The sequence below is a fragment of the Pseudorca crassidens genome, chromosome 9 (assembly GCF_039906515.1).
Source record: "Pseudorca crassidens isolate mPseCra1 chromosome 9, mPseCra1.hap1, whole genome shotgun sequence".
Lineage (NCBI taxonomy): Eukaryota > Metazoa > Chordata > Mammalia > Artiodactyla > Delphinidae > Pseudorca > Pseudorca crassidens.
In genome coordinates, this window is record NC_090304.1 from 28828128 (window position 1) to 28847619 (window position 19492).

Consider the following 19492-nt stretch of genomic DNA (forward strand, 5'->3'; position numbering starts at 1 on the left):
AGGGGATATATATATATATATATATACGTATAGCTGAATCACTTTGTTGTACAGCAGCAACTAACACAACAATGTAAAGCAATTGTACTCCAATAAAGACGTTAAAAAAAAAAAATAGAGAACTAACATGAGGCCTGGCCTGAGAAGACCCGGGATGGTCAAAGATAAGAAAAAGTTAAGGGGAGTTGTGTACCAAACCCCCTATCTGAAGCTCTGCATCGTCTTGGAAATCAAGGCTGCTTCTCTGCACCCCAATGACCCACAAGGCTCAGATCCTGCAGGCAGTAGAGGCGTGTTCCACTCTTATTACAGCAAAGGTTTTACAGAAGGAGGTTTCTCAGCAGGGTGTCTGTGATGCTAATTAGCAAAAGGAGTGGCTTCAGGTTCACGCTGCTGCCCCCAGGAGTCTTACCCACCAAGGCAATGGTGCTCCTCCTTATAGAGCATCCCTGATTAGCTCCCTCTCCAGACCTGTAACAATGAAGTTTGACTGCAATGTAACTCTTGTACCAATAACAACAAGAGCCACGTGGCTTACTGAGCATTTACTGTTTTCCAGGTACTTGCCAAACAGCTGACAAGGCACATCTTATTTCATGATCCTGAAACCGAGCAGGACCCTAAGGGGCCTTTCAGGGACAGACCCCTCCCCCATGTCCTCTGCTTTAGTTCCTCTCTGAAGTACCCAGATAATAGTATTTGACGCACATTTCCTGAGTTGTTTTACAGATGCTAGAACCACCACTAAATGGAAGAAATTAACTACTTGATGACCATGAGCACATTAGCCCCCAGACCTACTGGCGCCTAAGGACTGATAATGTTAACCCCTGTGACACTGCACTGTTACCTCAGCATCAACCAGTCAGAGAATTGTGTACTAGCTGATCACATACACTGGGATGCTCCCTCCCTCACTTGGCCTTTAAAAATGCTTTGCTGAAGCCCATCAGGGAGTTCAGGCTTTCTGAGCACTAACTCCCCTGCCTGCAATAAATGCTGAACTTTCCTTCACCACAAAAAAAAAAAAAAAAAAAAGAGATCGTTTTGTCCCGCACCCCCACTGCCCTTTCTGTTTTTCTTTCTCTATTCTTTAGGCCTAGAACAATGCTAGACCCAGTAGTGGGCACTCATTAAATAAAGGTATGATTGAAAAAAGACTGCTCATATTTTGTAATTGTTATGGTGTCGTAAGAGGTTCTTACTTCCAGGGGAAGCTCTGCATGGTAGGATATTAGTATCCTTTGGATCACATTACTCAACTCCTACCTTTCTTTTAATTTAGGAAAGAGGTTTGTATTAATGAATTTAAAATACAGCTCTGGCATTTTAACTATGAGATCACGGGCAAGTTGTTTCCCTTTTCTGAGCATCACTTTCTTTCGTCCTTAACATGGGGATAACAACATGTCAGAGCTAAGATTAACATCAAATGAAATGAACATATATAAAGTACCAAGTTCAGCATCTTGAATATAAAGGTACACAACAGATCGTTCTGTGCCTTAGTAAAACAATGTTTAAGACTGAAATGTGTGGGTCCCTGATTCTATATCATTGTTCTACTTCTATCCATGTATAAATTCACACTTGGAGGACGGGATCTACTAGCCTTTTTCAGCCAATGCATGCTGGAGATGTCCCATATAGGCTTTGACATTTTCATAGATGTCCAAGTTTATCAACACCTTGAAAATCATAAAAGCACAATGCACTAGATCTCTTCACATACACTATATATTAGTTGTTTTATTATACCTAAAACTATATATTCTGGTAGCTCTGATAGCTTATCAAATGTTTGTTATTTCCCTCTGTGATGATTAACAAATTTTCTTGAACCTCTTTCTAGGTAGCTTTTGATCAGAAGCATCTCTAGCAGTATGGTTGGAAGAGAACAGTTACCTGCCCCCCACCTCCCGCCACCAGATTATGCTGTCATTTGAAGAGTGCTACCTGACTAATTACCACTTGAAGAGTTCTTCCCATCATATCTGGAGCCATTTTTTTAAAATGTCATCTCCATCTGTTTTTACACAGACGTAATGCCATGCATTGTCCTTTGCATGACTATAAAGCATATTAAAATGATGCCATAAACCATTCTCAGAAATTAATATCCAATCTCAGATGTCTCTGTAGAAGTAGGGAGGAGCATGTTCATATTTTTGACACTGTTGGCAAATTTGTTGTATACTCAAAAGCATATGTTTGGAAGTTGTAGCCTAGATCTTTGGGATGTGTTTCACCACATGAAATTGAGTGAGTCAATAGGAATCACACCCATGTTGTAGACTTAATAACAAGAATGGTGAGAAGTATTCATTGTGTCAATATGACGTACCAAACACAGTATTAAGCACTTTCATGAATTAGCTTGGTTAATTTTCATAAAAATCCAATCAAGTACATTCAATTTTTTCCCTTTTTTTCAGATGTGAAGGCTGGGTTTCAAAGACATTAAGTACATAACTTGTAAAGGACACTCTTCAACTGAGGTCATTCAAATTCCAAAGCCCAGAGTATAATGCAACATTATAACTTCTGATTTCCATGAAGGTTTGGCAATGCACACTTGGCATCACGTAAGTTTCCCAACTCTGAATCCATCCCCAACAGGCTGTGATGACCATGAATTTCTGTACAGAGCCCTATTGTACATGAGCGCTCCCAGCCTGTGGTTTTAGTTGTCTGTGAGCAGTCACGCACTGACTGGGTTGGCAAAGAACATTCCTACAGCATCCTCCAGCCCCAGAGAGCTGTAGCTGAAGGACTCCTTCCCAGCTGTAGAAAGGCAATTATTTCTAAACCAGCCCACTCACGTTAAACACTTGTATGAACAAAATGAATGACAAAGGAGTTTGAATCATCTACAGTACATCTGTGGAACTTGAGGAAACTTTGCCACAAGATAGATCAGACAAAGCCAACCAGTATCCCTGATGAAAAGTGATTTCTGCTTTAATTGAAATGAGCGCCATGAACAGCTGCCAGGTGAGGTGGGTGAGGGGAGTGGGAGGCGAATGGGACAGTCTCCACAGCTGAGACCAGATTAATTTACATTTACTTATTTATCTGTTTCTCCTTGGGGAAAAGAAAGGACAGGCAAGTATATATTGCAGAGTAATTTATTGAACCAATGAAAATGTCACGAAAACATTTCAGAATTGGACCGTGTGGGAGACAAACATGACTCTAGATTCTGGGAGAGAGGGTCGATATTCAGTTTCCACATAGGCAAATGGAAATTCTTCACAAAACTTAAAATAAGCAGATCAGGAATATAAGAAAGACAAACCTTTTTTAAAAAAAAAACTCTAGGATGATTAATTAAAGGGGAAGTTAAGTTACACAGTTTTTTCTTCTTATGGCTAAGAAAAAATATATATATGTATATAAATTTTTGTCCAGCAGGACGACACACTAGAGAGGTCTAAGCTTAATTTTCTTTAGCTTGAGTGGATAATAGGAACTTAGAACTACATAGATGGCCATAGATGTCATGTCATCCGACCCGCTCATTTTATAGAAAACTGAGACCCCCAGAGAAAGGAAGAGAATTATCCATTTGTATAAATCCTTGGTGAAACAAGCAGGAATAAATATTAAATAGATTGAGCCAATTGAGATGATACATTTTGCATCACCATGGTGACTTTGTGTGTGCCCTGGTTTTCTTGCTCTTCTTCAGTTAATTTGCTGAGAGTGAATTATGCTATTTGATTTGACCATAATTTCATTGTTTCTCCAGTCTAAGAGAAGAAAAGTAACCACTCTGGATTAGTTGTGTTTTGTGTTTTGTTTTCTTTCATGCATATTAAACATTTGTAGCCCTTCTCTTACTATTTAATTTTCCCAGGCTGATGACCTATTATTCCATTGCTTTTGATGAAGTAGAAATACTGGAAGAAAAGCATAAAGTTGTAATTTGAATATAATTATAATTATAGAAAATAGTTGGCATGTATTGAGGGATTGCTATGTGCTGGGCATTGTACTAAATAATATATATGTGTATATATATATATATATATATATGCACACTAACTTTTTAAATCCTCAGAGCAATTCTATAATATATGTGCAATTGTTCTCTCCATTTTGTAGTTAAGGAATCCAAGGCACAGAGAGGTTTGGTTACTTGGCTATGGACACACAACCATTTATTTATTGATGATAGTTCAATTTATGCAATTTGACTCCAAAGATTGCATTTTTACAAGTTTGCTCTACTGTTCCACCAGTGTGGACTCATTTTTCAGAAGGAAGAAAAAACTGATGTAAGAAATTAAATCACTTGTCAAGCCCACAGAGTCAGGAAGTAGTGTGGCTGAGATATGAATGTGGGTCTGTCTCCTACTGTGATACTGATCACCATAAGCAACTAAGCTCATCAGATGTCATTGAGTGGACAGAGCAAAAGGGAAAGGCCAGCAAGGTGTGAAGTGAGATCTTACAGGGAGTTGCTTTGGGTGAAGGTGTAGTTCTGGCTTTGGAGGATGGGTCCTAGATTTTGTACCACCACTGCATTGTTACATGCTTGGAAAGGCAATCAGTCTCATGACAAATCAGTCTCACTGACAAATCGGCTTCAATCTAATCCTAGTTTATTTCGTTTTAGATGAAAGGAGCTATGCCATCTTCATCTCAAGGGAAGCCTGCAGCTCTCTAAGTTCACAGATTCTTTAGTCCCCACACCCACAGAGAGTGAGCATAGCTGTCTCCCTTAAGAGTCAACAAGTGTGTGGGTCATTTTGACTCAGAGAAACTCCTTAATTTTCTAGCAAATTTTTATATCTCTATTTACATAGGCCCGAGGCCTGTGTGCCCAATTCCAGCTGCTCTAATCCAGATGTAGTTCCACACAACAGATGAGGCAGACTCAACATTCCACATTTATCTTAACTCTGTAGTTTCCAAGGAAACAGTACAGCAAGAAGACAAACACTGAGTTCACAATTCTGTATCAACCCAGGCCGGATGCTAAACCTTTACACACTGTTAGCACATCAAAGTAATACTTGGCATAGTGCTGGCACCTAGTAAGCATTCAAGAAATACCAGGAAGAATGAATGAATGTGTGAATGAGTGGATATGCCAATAAATACGGCCAACTTCATGGTTATCATTTCACAGTAACCAAACTCAAGGAACTGATTTATAAATCGATTAATATATAGTCAAGAATGTTTCTGGCAGATGACTCAGCTCTGGATATCTGCACAGGATATTCTTGCTTCCTGTGTATGTTAATCAAGGAAACCAAACTCCAAATCAGAAGGTCTCTGAGTGACCAGGAAACTAGAGCAAACAATAACAAAAAAATGCACTCTTAATGGATCATTCCCACCAATTTTAAAAGTCTAGTGAATTTCCTTTTACATTTCTAAATAGGTAGTCATTATCTATAAATGAAATATATCCTTTCCATGAACAATATTCACGTATTGTTGGCAATTTCTTATTCTTTGAATCTCTTATTTATAAAAAGTTAGTCACTAGTCATTAACTCAGCAAATCACTATTGAATTCTTTTGGTAAGCCAGACATTCTGCTAGACCCTGAGGATACAGTGATTAGCAAGACCATTCAGGGCCCCTGCCATCATTGGGAAAATATATTAAGAAAATATATACAATGGTATATAAAAGCATGAAGGTTTTAAGTGCTGTGAGAGAGGTTAGTAGACATACAGGAGCATGCAACAGGAGGATTTGGATTTGTGAGTGGCCAAGGAAGGTTGTCTGAGGAGGTGCTACATTACCAGATGTTGGAATGGGAAGTAGTAGCTGCTCATGAATTCACTGGGGAAAGAATTCTGGGCTTAGGGAATCAAATATATAAAAGTCTTGGGGCAGGAGAGAAACTATGGTTCATTCACTAAAAGTCTGTCCTTATAATGTGACATCATAATTTATGTGTACAATTTCTAAGATTATAATACATTTTACATGTAAATTTTCAATATCATTCAACAAGTTATTTTTCAAATTGAGAACATACTATGTATCAAGCACTGTGCAATGCTTGATACATAGGGTACAATACATAGGGTACAATGAGCAAGACAGAATGGTTCATTTCTTAAAATTTAATGGAAAATCAAACAAACATGATGATGGTAACTATTGGTAACTATTGGGGATCATAGGAACATAGATAAAAGGCATATGATCCAGATTGAGGAATGTTAGGCAAATCTTGGAGGAAGTGACCTCTCAGTTGAGATGTGAGGGTAGATTAAAGACTGGGCAACTGGGAAGCTCCAAACACTCTTGCATAGGCTGAGGCAGAACCCAACTCTTGTGAACAACAGTTTTCAAAACATATTTTAGGTAGATTTTTAAATTTATTTCCCAAGTGAATGTTTTACAGATGGTTAATTTCATATATTTCATGAATGTAATGTTAATTTTGATAGCTTTAGGCTTGGCTAGAGATCTATTTCTAACGTTGTCTCTAAATACATAGCCCATAATTTTTCCACTTATTGATATATATGTACACACACAGATATGTATGTGTGTGTATATATATATATATATATATATGATATAGAAACAGATACAGATATATATAGAGAGAGACATATTGTCAAAAAAACATTTCAATCCACATAATGTCTTTCTGAAATAGTCATATATTGTTTCTCTTTGAAATAGTCAAAACTTCATCTCGGAAAATGTTGAGCAACTGTTAGTTAATGGCAGAGCCAAGACTAGGACACTTAGTCTGGTGTTATAAATGCCTTGTCTTGAAAGGAAAAAGAGCAGCCCCCTTGAAAGAATTGTTATTGATTGGGTCTTTACTTTGAATCGCTTAGAAACTGAAGTTGCTAGCGGAGATGTTAAGAAGGATTTGCTGGAATCAACTTTGGTGAGATTTTCTTGGGAGAAATTTTACAGCATATTTAATCAGGCAACCAAGAAACAACAGCTGCTTGTGTATGAAGCATCAGTAAAGCTGCTAAGATTTATATAATCTTTAGTGTTCAACAGATTGCTAGCATTTATAGGACAGTCAATGTTTGCCTATGCTCACACGCAGTCATATATGCTACCTTTTCCACTGCCTCTGAACTGAGGGGTTTCTGAAGAGGGAAATACTTTGGAGAGAGATGGAATAAGGACTAAAAGACAGAAGACTCGGTGGTCAAGTTATTGGAAATTTGCCCAATAAAACACAATGACAGCAGCTCCTACTTATGATGGAAAAAAAATAGTTATTTAATTTAGCCTGTAGATGTGTCGATATCTATCCCCACAGTAGAAGAATCATTCCTCTGGCATTACACCTTGTGGCAAAATCAGTGTAATAATATTTATATATTCTGGTCTAATAAGGGAACATTTCTAACTCTAGATGATTATTAGCCACTTCATTAGAAAGCTGATGGTTATCAAATGTCATTGGTTCCAATTTCCTCTAAATAGAACAACTAATGAATCTGCACAAAGGAACTTCGAGATGTAGACGTGAAGGAACAGAGAACTGGAAAGGATCTTAGAAATTATTCAGGATATACCTCACATGTAAGAAAAGAAGGTGCTCATGGTCAACAGAGATGAAGCTACTGATAACAGCATGAAAAACTTGACTCTCAGTCCAGTGCTTTTTCCATCATTTTCCTGTCTTAAATCAAAGTTCCTCAGGCTGACATTGACATTCTCAAGAAAATCTCTCCTCTTCCACTCTAACCTTATTCTGTGGTTTCCTAATGTATCTATCTCCTCCTCAAATGGACCATTCTCATGCCCACCTCAAAGGCCTGGTTTCACACAGCTTCCCTTTGTTTTTAGTGATAGTTCCCTACCTCCTTCACCATTTATTTCAAGATCCAAGTCAAAGCCCACCTCCTTACAATCAGGACTCTGAGTTAAAGATGAGATCTACTTTATTCTGAGTTTATAGTATATACAGTCTTAGTCACCACCATCAGCAGTGGTTTATATTGCTTATTAGAGGCAGTATGATAGAGTGGAAAGAACTTGGTCTTTGGAGTCAGGCAAGTATAGATTACAATATCTACCTCAACCCTTTGCCCACTGTATATTCTATATATCAGTAAGGACAGGCTCTACTTTTCTGTAGAAGTAAGTAAATCCTGAAGCCTCAGTTATTTAGAGCAAGAACGATTGATTTCTTATTCATACTAGGTCTAATGTGGATTAGGCAGCCCTTGAAAGTCAGACAGCTCTTCCAAACAATGACTCAGGGATGCAGGTTGTTTCCATCCTGTGTCTCTCCCATCTTCATCTGTGACCTCCAAATTCATTCAGAAGAGAAAAAGAGGGTGTGGAGGTGTCATACAAGCTCATACTACCTTGTCCAGAAAGTGGCTCTTTTTGTTTCCACTCACATTTCATTGGCTAGAACTGGTCATATGGCTCTTCTGACTGCAAGGCACCTGGGGACTGTAGTCTTCCTGGGCACCAGGAGGGAGATGGGAGCTGGATGTGAGTGAGCACTAATGATCTCTCTCACAATAGTCATTTAAATTTGCTGACATGCCCCTGATTGTTTCTATCAGAATAAAATGGGGTAATACATTGTAAAGTGCCCACTATCTGGCACATAGAAGTTTCTCAACAAATGATAATTGATCAATTCTCCTCTAAAAGAGCTTCTTAAGGCCCAGCACATCTCCCTTGTTTGCTTCTCTTTGGTGCTGAGGCCATGCCTGGCTGAATATCACTAAATTTTCAAATTAAAACAGAATAGTCCTCTGGGAATGCCTCCCGTCATGACAGCCCTTGACTTGGTCCCATCTTCTCTTCAGATTTCTGTTCCTTGTACCCAAGACATAACATATCTGATTCTGAGACGTTCACTTAATGACTGTCCTACAACCTTGCTTCCAGCGTAAACTCTTGTCTTAAGATGGTACACTTAATTATATATTTTCAGTTTGTCTATATTTATTCTTATCTGCCTACCTTGGAAACCACAGTTATATATGGGTTATTCTTTGTGTACGACTTTGATGATAAGTACCCTAGGGTTATAATGTCCTAAATAGTCTATCTGCTCTAACTCAGGCATAAGAGCAGTGAAATGAGATTTTTTTCTTAAAGAAGACATATTTCACATAACATTCCAAATTTTAGGGTTTTTTTAATGCACTATATAGATAAGTTGGAAGTCTATTTGTAAACTCAGTGAGGTTATACATATATAATCTTGTGTTATATATACCTTGTGTTATGTATACTTTATATCATATACACCTATCTTAAAACTCATTAATTACAAATCCACTTAATTGAACCAAATTTAAAGTAGATACATTCAACATAAATTTGGTTCCATTTACATGTATCCCTCTGTATGTCGATTTCCCTTCAATTTAAAGCATATTAATAAAATTAATAAATTTTTTAACAGAAAAAATTAAAATGATTAACCAATAATTCTTCCACTCTGATAAACTGTTTTAAAATTATTATTAATGTATTTTAATTTTCTTGTTTTTCTTCCAGTCTTCATTCCTGAGAAGAAATAAGTTTACATTGTGATCAGAAAGGGGCAGTGGTTCATGGAAGACTTGAGCTCAAGGGACATTAGGAAAACACTGTGCTTTTAACTTCTTTCTTCTTTTTACTATCTTTACCTTTGGCATCACCTCATCCTTTTTTTTGAGAAGCCCTTCAGTTGGAGAAAAACTCGGAAATGTCCAGGCCCTTCATGATCTCCAAAAGAGGGAGGGAGCCTTAGCTGCATCCTTGCGGAACAGAATCCTTTCCTCGCCTTCACTTAATATTTCTTTCCTCTTGCACCTTTTACTTCCTTGGCTTGTAATCGCCTTAGCTCCTTCTCCCTTTTTGAAGTCATTTTAATTTGTTTTTCATTCTTTCACAGTGTCTATGCCTCAGACAAAATGAAGCAGAGTTGGGAGAGGCAGGGTACTGAAGAGACTTGGATTTTAGGTATTTTGCTGCTATAATTTGGACTGAACACAACAGTCCACTTAGAGGCAGTCATTTCTAGGCATGAAGGGGTGTATGTCTCCATTTAGGCCAGAAGATAAGGACATTCTCATAGCTTAGAGAAATTGCTTTGAGACTTTGCAGGAAATACATTATAAAAAAGAGACATTAACACAGGAAGTGTAGTGAGAGAAACCTTCAGTATTTCTGCTGAATAAAGAGCTCCTGGGCCCAAATGATATCAGTGATCACATTGGTGCCTTCAGTGCAGAATGGCTGAGAGGTGACTAATATAAGTCATGGCCAGAGTCTGGCATCTTTTACCTATTACAACAAAGCCATTGTAATTTATTTCAACATTTTCCTCTATGAAAAGGCTGTTTGCTCCAGATTCTTTTTTTTTTTTTGCGTTACGCGGGCCTCTCACTGTTGTGGCCTCTCCTAGCGGCCATGGCTCTCGGGCCCAGCCGCTCCGCGGCATGTGGGATCTTCCCAGACTGGGGCACGAACCCGTGTCCCCTGCATCGGTAGGCGGACTCTCAACCACTGCGCCACCAGGGAAGCCCTGCTCCAGATTCTTAACAGAGAAGTCCTGAGGCCCTTACAAAAATTATTTCTAAACATATCCTTAGAAATACTGTTAAAGGCAGATGAATCTTCTACCCAGAATTTTCTGACTCTGACCTTCAGAATTGCTTGGATTCATGGGAAGGCAGCCCCAAATCCTCTATGTTTCTCTGACTTGAGAGAAAACAGTAAGCCTTCTCAATAAAGGATATGCCTACTCATTTCAACACAAAAAATAATTCTGATCACAGGGTTCTCCTGATTCTAAACCTCCAAAGGCTTCTGTCACACCAAACTGCAGTCTCTCTACCACAGTCTAAACGTTCCACATTACCCAGCCCCTGACTACCTCACTAAACTCACTTCCCACCACTTGGTCTGCTCTTCATCCACTCTGGTCAGAGCGGCTTTCCAAGTAGGATGACTAATTTAGCCCCGTTTTTCCATGAACATCCCAGGAATCCTCTCAGTCCTTGGCACACTGGAGCAATTGGTCATCCCTCTTCCAAGAGTTCTTGGAACACACCTAGTTCCTCCTCTGGATCTTTGCACTTGTGAGTCTCTCTCCCTGGAATGGCATTTCCCCATATCTTCACAAAGCCCTGTTCTCACTTTTTATGAACTTTGCTCAAATGTCACTCCTCCTTCACCAGTTTATCTCAGAATAGCCTTTCCTCTTATCACTTGCCATTGCCTAAATCTGTCCCTCTCCTGCACCTTTGAACACCTATTGTTATCTGAAATTGTGCTCAGTTTATGTTTGTTTGTTGTTGATTTCAACAAGTTTTATGAGTTCAAGGACTTAGTAAATTTTGCTCATTTCTGTTTCCTAGCATCTAGAAGAGTGCTGTGTGCTTAGTAGGTACTCAACAAATATTAGTTAAAAGAATAAGTGAATACAAATTGAGAAATTTCATTTGTAATTTGGTGACAAAAGTTAGTTTCCTGTCCTCAGTTTACTTTCTAAGTGCTTTGCTGTAAAATTTGGATAAATTACATAATTTGCAACAAATAGGAAACTAGAAATAATCAACAAAACAATATCTCCCGAAGAGATGACTGGTAGAGATCCTTCACAATTTTAGAATACAATGACTTCACAAATTTCTAATGTGCAATTATTTTTTTTCCTCCAAACTATTTGTCATGCTGGTAGAATGAATGACCTTTATTGTATGGTATTTCTGAGATTACAAATGGCAAGAGTAAAGCCATATAAAGCATCAGTACAGTAACCAAAGTTGGTCTCCTATTCTGAGTCATACTTTGATTAGCAAGTAGGAAAAAAGAAAAGAAAAAAAAATCATGCTGACTGTGTAGCCCACTGGGTGGAAGAGCCTGGAAGACAGGGTTAGTGAAAGAAAATTATATACAGATTCTTTTGTTCTAAGTGCCTTGGCAAATTTCCTTTGATTGCAAAGCAGGGATCCTGATAAATTGATTTTAAAAATGTGATAAATGGTAACGATTAATCTCTTCCTCCCCAAGGTCCCATGGCACTTGGTGTGTGCCTTTATCAGAGCACTTAACAATCTATCTGGAATAAGCGATACAAGTAAGAGGGTCTTCCTCATCCGACAGACTGTGCAGTCCAGAAAACTAACAGGGCTCTGATTCACTGTTTTAAAATATATTACATTTACTTTTTTTTTTTTTTGCTATATCATTTATAATTGGGAGGCAGTAAGTAGTCAACAAAAGTTGGTTGAGTTGGTAAGTGTAATTGGAATCAAGGAGAGAGAATGGGATCTGTCTCAGAAAGAGGAGAGCACTTTTTATAAATATGTCCTCTGAATTTCTTCCTCCTCTCATTTAAAAAGAAAGAAAAACAAAACAAAAACAGGAGATTTTGAGCCTTCTGGGTTTATAGGCAATATTCAAAAGAGAGTGGCAGGGGAGTCATTAAATAAATAGCTTCAAAAAGTCTTCACCCATTATCCTGGGGTGTATGATATATTTCTATTTCCCTACATCTTTGTTGATATTCCAGCTTGCCATCTTTTTAAACTTTTTAACGTTAGATGTGTAAAATAATGATTTCTCTCCTGCAGTTTGAATTTCCTTGATTATCAGTGAGATTAAATGTTTTTATATTTATTTGTCTTTCTTTTTTTTTTTTTTTTTCTATAAACTATAGTTTCATATATTTTGCCCTCTGGGAGGCTTGTCTTTTTTTTTTTTTCTCCTGATTTGAAGGAGCTCTTTATGAATCCTGGATGTTTACCCAGAATGTTAATGATGCCTTTACTAACCTATTTTTTAAAATTGTTTGTGTTCATTTCTATGATGGCAAAGGAGGTAATTTATTTCTTCGACTTTCTAGGTTTTATATTTTTCTTAAGGAAGCCCTTATTTACTGTAAAATTATAAGATAGTCTCCTGCATTTTTCACAATATTTATGTAGTTCAGTTTTAGCTCTTTGATCCATCCGAAATTGAACTTGGTGTATGTCTGAGTTACAGTCTTACTTTATTATTTTCTTAATAAATAGCCAATTATCCACACATGATTTATTTAAGAGTCCATCTTTTCCCAAGAGATTTGAAATGTCATGGATCTGGTCTATTCCTGCAATAATAATATTATCTCTCTCTCTCTCTCTCTCTCTCTCTCTCTCTCTCTGTCTCTTTTTTAACCTTTGGTAAAAGTGTATTGAATATACTTAATTATTTTTCTTCTATTTGAACTTGAAATAAATTGCCAAATTCTATGAAAGCCCTTTTTACATTTTGGGTCAATGCATTAAAATCATCAATTACTCTGGGGATATTTTCCATCTATAATAATACATTTTCCTATTCCTAAACTTGGTATGATACTCTATTTAAGATATTCTGTTTGATAGCTTTCTTAATGTAAACCTTGAACTTTTTATATTAGATGTTCTTAGGCATTTTATTCCATTTTTTGATATTGCAAATAGGATCCTTTTCTGTCTGTCACTTTGTTTTTTAAAATTTGGTTATTTTGGTACATGGAAAAATTATTCATTTTTAAAATATATATATTGAGAGTGAATCTGCCCTTTTAGTTATTATTAAATAAAACAATAGAAAATTCCCTACATGAATGGAGCTTATATTCTTGTGGGAGTGATCCACAATACATAATACACATAATAAATATGTAAATTAAATAAAAGGTGAGAAGGTGAAATTACTATGGTTAAAGAAAAAGTAGCACAGGATAAATAAAATAATGGAGGTTTCAGGTATTAGTGAGATGGTGCAAGATAAAAGTCAGTGAGGAAGTGATATTTGAGTAAGGTCCAAAGGTGGTAAGAGAGTTAGCCATGTGGATACTGGGCAAAAGAGTGTAAAGGTTCAAGTATGAGGGTGTGCCCGGTGCATCTGAAGAGCAGTAACCAGGCCAGTGCTGCTGAGGCAGAGTGAACAACAGTCAGAAAGGCGATGAAGGCAGGTTGTGGGGGAAGACCACACAAAACCTTGGAGAAAGGAACATTGTCTGTAACTTTGTGTGGAATGGAGAGCCAGTACAGTATTTGGAGAGAAAGGTGACATTATCCTCCTTACATTTTTTTTTTTTTTTTTTTTTTTTTGGTACGCGGGCCTTTCACTATTGTGGCCTCTCCCGTTGCGGAGCACAGGCTCCGGACGCGCAGGCTCAGCGGACATGGCTCACGGGCCCAGCCGCTCCGCGGCATGTGGGATCTTCCCGGACCGGGGCACGAACCCGTGTCCCCTGCATCGGCAGGCGGACTCTCAACCACTGCGCCACCAGGGAAGCCCCCGCCTTACATTTTAAAAGGATCACTCTGATTGCTATTTGAAGATTTCGTGGTAGAGACCAAAGAATTTGTAAAATCAGGGAGACCACATGGGAGATTGTTTCATTAATGCAGGGAAGAGATGACACAGGTCCAGGCCAGATTGGTGATAGTAGAAGTATTGAGAAATGTCCAAAGTGAGGGGATACTTTGAAGGTAGAGTACACAGTTTGTCTTGCTGGACCAGCAGTGAAATGTGAAAGAGAGGCATCACGGCTGACATCCTCATGTCACTTTTAGCAGTAACTAATGTCAACAAATAGCAGTAACTAATGCTCAATCTTTTTTTTTTTCACAGAAACTTTTCATGGTAGAGAAACTGCCAGCAGCCAGATGAAGACACCTGTCCCGATCTGCGTGTGGAGCCGCGAGCAGTCATTTCCTAACTTGGCAGTGCTCCTTGCAGTGACATTTCCAACACCACCTAGAGGACCAGGAAATTCAGTCAGGCTGGCAACACCAGAGGTGGGCCTGATCAGATCTTTCTCGGCAAGTTCTTATTCAAGAAATAAGAGAAAATGGAGGACGCTGGGCATTAATCCCGAGATGCTATAGAGAATTTTTTTGGAGGTTAACTGCTGATTTGCAAATATGCAAACTTTTCAAACTTTGGTCTATGTGGATTTGGAAGAAAACTGAAAAAAGATATTGAGGATAGTTTCATTCCTTTCCTACTGTAAGTACCCACAAGAAATGAAGAGGAGAATTGAGGAAGTTAATCTTAATGATTCAAACCACTCCTCTCTAGAAACACATTTTCCTCTATTACATGGGTATTTCAAATAATCAGATTCCCAAATGGCTTCTAGTTCTCCTCCTTTTCATGGCTTGGTAGCTTTCCTCTTTCTCTCCCTTCCTTCCCACCCTCCTTCTCTTTCTCTCTCCTTCTTTCTCTCTCTCTCTTTTTTTTTTTTTTTTTTTGCGGTACGCGGGCCTCTCACTGTTGTGGCCTCTCCCGTTGCGGAGCACAGGCTCCGGACGCGCAGGCTCAGCGGCCATGGCTCAAGGGTCCAGCCGCTCCGCGGCATGTGGGATCCTCCCGGACCGGGGCACGAACCCGCGTCCCCTGCAGATGGACTCTCAACCACTGCGCCACCAGGGAAGCCCTCTTTCTCTCTTTCTTAACAAATAATTATTGAATACACAGAATATTCCAGGCCCTTAGGATATACCATTTAAATTTTACAGACACTGTCCCTGCCCTCATAGAACTTAGTCTGCTGAGGAGATCGGGCAAGAAATTAAAACTTACACAAAGTGTTATATAATCACAGTAATAATAATATGTGCTATAAAATGTGATACCATATTATTTTAATGTTTAACAATTCTTTAAGGTTAGGAAGGGCTTTCACAAAGGAAACAATATTTAAGCTGAGATCAAAAGGATAGACAGCTCATAAAGGAATCCCAATTATAAAAGCTTTCCAGAAAATGGAAACAGCCTATGTGAACACAGAGAAGATGAACAAAACAATCTCTAATATACTCTCAATTTAGATCCACAACCATGACTCTAGCAGAGAGTGAAAGATAGTTTTTCTGCCATCTCCTTTTGGAACCCTATTCTAGAAGAAAAAGACCTGCTGTTAAACATCACAAAAATTGTCAATGATATAAATAAATAAACCAAATATATTTTTACCCCCAAACTTAGATGACTTGTAAGCTACAAGAACAAATAGCAGTAACTAATGCTCACAGGGTCTTCAATGTGGCTATAAAAATTAACCTACTGCTCCAATTTATATTATAGAAAACATGATTGTTTGGTCCAAACATAATTATTTGCATCCCCAGTGTAGAAGTACATTTGTTAGGGTATAAGTTTGACTGCCATCATAGAGACTCAAAGCAACAGAAGTTTAAACATGGTGGAAGTTCGATTTTCTCTTGTCTAACAGTCTAAGCATACCAGAATTAGGATGGTGACTCCATGGTGTGGAGGGTACAGTCTCCTCATATCATGTTGCTCCATGCTCTCTAGAATGTTGCCCTCATTTTCATGTTTCAAGATGACTCATAGGAAGAGAAGTTAGAGAAAAGTAAAAATTTTCCCTTTAAGAGGCACAGTCCAGAGTTTTCTCATGTCATCTCTGTTGTTAAATCACTACCTGGATCGACTTTGCCACAGGGCCACACCTAGGCTGGGAAATATAGTTGTTATTGTGGGCAGTCATATGCCCAAGTGAAAAATAGGAAGAAGGTGCTACCTGATAATCAGAGGAAGCAAGCATGCACCACCACGATGAGAAAGGGTAAAAGCGCTATGATAACCAGAAGGATACAAGAACGAGTGAGACTAGATTCCTGACCTCAAGGATGCTGGGATCCAATAGGTGAGAAAGACAGCAGAAATGTCAAAGAGAGGCAGTGTTTTGAGAATGAAGAGTATCCATAAACTGATTCTGTTTGGGGAATTTTTTTGGGGGGGGCGGGGTACGCGGGCCTCTCACTGTTGTGGCCTCTCCCGTTGCGGAGCACAGGCTCCGGACGTGCAGGCTCAGTGGCCATGGCTCACGGGCCCAGCCGCTCCGCGGCATGTGGGATCCTCCCAGACTGGGGCACGAACCCGTGTCCCCTGCATCGGCAGGCGGACTCTCAACCACTGCGCCACCAGGGAAACCCCTGTTTGGGGAATTATCATTATAGAAAATGTAACAACTGAGCTGGACTTTGAAGTACATGTATGTGTCAGATTTCAACTGGAAAAAATGGGTAAGAACCTTTCAGGAAGAAGAAACCATATTACAGCAACTTCTTTGATGAACTTAAATGTGCTTACCGTGCTTAATGCTGTATCCACACTTAGTCTGTAGTCAGATGATCTAAATAATAATCTTAGCTGCAAGTCTTAGTCAAAGTAATGAATCTTATCTAGGTTAATGTAAAAGTGAATTCTGAACGTTTTGAATCATAACCAGAGCATTCCTAAGTGTTGAGATTGTACTTGATAGAACTAACAGAAAGATAAAGCTGATATTCTTCTTAGAACTATTAATCCACAAAATATGTAGCCATAACATAACTTTTCCTTTTGTATTCTGAAGACGTACCCAAAGGAAGGTAAACAGTGAAGTAGGATCTGTAAAATAATCCATCTCAGGAACATCACAACTCATAAAAATCGGATTAAGTAAACTCTGGCATGATGAGAAAATAATAATTTCCATTAGTCTATCAACTTGGTTTTTTTGAAGTATATTTTACATAAATTTTCAGTTGACCCTCAATATAAATCTATGATGTAGGCATAGCTAGGATTGTTATCTCATTTTTAAGGGTGAGGAAACCAAAGCTAAAAGATATTAAGCAACCACTCAATATCAAATTGAGTTTCAGAGATGAGACTCACATCCAAGACAGAACGAGAACACATAATCACTGTTGGGGGAAAATACAATTTTCCATACATGTATTCTCAGGTGGAGGGCAAAAATCAAAACTAAGCATAAAGCATTGATGTTAATCATCTAAATATATTCCCTATTAGCTCTTTCCTAATCTTGTCATCAGAAATAAAAAGGCATATAAACTTTGTTTTTTGTTCTTATGAACACAGTTGCAAAAGAAATTTAAGCAAAAATGATGCAGTTCCTGAGAATTCTAGAGAAGTTGGGACCACCTCTTTTGTTGTCTTGATTTATGTATAGGTTTTCCCAAGACTGGAATGCTAAAATATTCTGATATGAGGCTTATTCTATACAGAGATAGTGTGATAATCCATTCAATTTAGTCATGATATTTAAAAAACTGTGTTGCTACAAGAGGCTATGGATAGAAATGTAGAATAATTTATAAAAATACTTTTGAGTCAGATTAATTGAGGATGGCTATTTTGGTCAACTAGTTAGTCTGAATTTAGAACATTTTAATAAAATATCACTTCTTTACTATTTTAGTAAATAACAATGTACAATCTAATTGGAAATTTTGCTGGGTATATTTTAACAAATGTTTTCAATTTTCAGAGCATGCAAACAATGCCTAAATGTTTTAAAAATAAATCTATATTCTGATGTAAAATATCCATTTACTTAAGAAATCATTATTCTTCAAACTTATAAACACCATAAAGACAACTTTTTAACAAAGGCAAATGTTCATAACTTAACTTACTGAAATGAATGAAGTTGTCATGAATTGAAGCCAATATATATCATGATGCCTTTGAAATACACAAATCACTATTGGTAAAGTTTCTGTTCATTGAACAACTCTATACACCATCCATGCACATATACATATATGTGTTTGCGTACATATACCAACCTCACAGCTATGCTGAAATGCAGGTTTTATCATTCCCACTTTACAGATGTGGGTGCTGAGGATCAAAAATATTAAGTGACTTGGCCAAAATCCCACAGTTTATAGTGAGGGAGACACAATTAATCCCAGGTTTGTGTGATTTTACAATCTATGTCTTTCCCAGTATATCCACAATTTCTTTCTACATATGCATGTGACTGTCTAAGAAAAGTTGTACCCTCACAAGAACATCTGGGTTGATAGCAGTATTCTATTTCTTGACTCAGGTATTAATTACAAAATTGTTTGCATTATAAATCTTACTCTGTACTTTCTTTTTTTTTTTTTGCTTTTGCACTTCTCGGTATGTGATATAATTTCACAATAAAATGATAAAATAAATATTGTGCTTTCTACAGCAAGATTGTTGTGACGAAGCAATGTATATATTGGTTGGGTTTTGCTTCTAAGTAAATTGAGAATGGGGCCTCAATTTACAGTAAGTCATTGGTTACTGGAGTAAGGCTGCATATTCTGGGAAGATCTCATTTACGTGAATTTGGGAGATGTAGATCTGGGGAGGGGAAAGTGAGGAGTGAGTCAAAGGAAAACATTTATCGTCAATGATACGCCTGTTGGTGCATTAGCACTCATTTAATCGTCAAAACAACACTTAACAGTAGTTATTATGATGCCTGCTTTAGAGGAGGTCAGTACATTTCCCACAATTAAGTGGCTAACGTTGATTTACGTATTACATCTGTCTGAAAACCAAGTCTGAGTCATTACTGAGGGGAGCAAGGATTCAACAGTTCAGAGCAGTCATATAAACTGACAGTGATGGACACGAGTCGTTGGCCCCCAAAGTATTTGTACTGCATTCTTTTCTGAGATTTTACTTACGGGGGGTCTGAAATACCTGTCATCTGAAATGACAAAATGGGATTAAAACACCACCA

At 38.0% G+C, this 19492-nt stretch overlaps 1 protein-coding gene across 1 annotated transcript in view; it reads left to right on the forward strand.

Moving 5' to 3' along the window:
• Positions 1-19013, forward strand: part of KCNA4 (potassium voltage-gated channel subfamily A member 4) — an 865487-nt gene extending 846474 nt beyond the window's left edge. The window contains exons 1-2 of the transcript XR_010946098.1: positions 2729-2994; positions 14581-19013. The gene's annotated coding sequence lies outside the window, so the exon portion shown is untranslated. Of the gene's footprint in view, positions 2995-14580 lie in introns of the transcript that reaches the window.
• Positions 19014-19492: the final 479 nt, after the last annotated feature.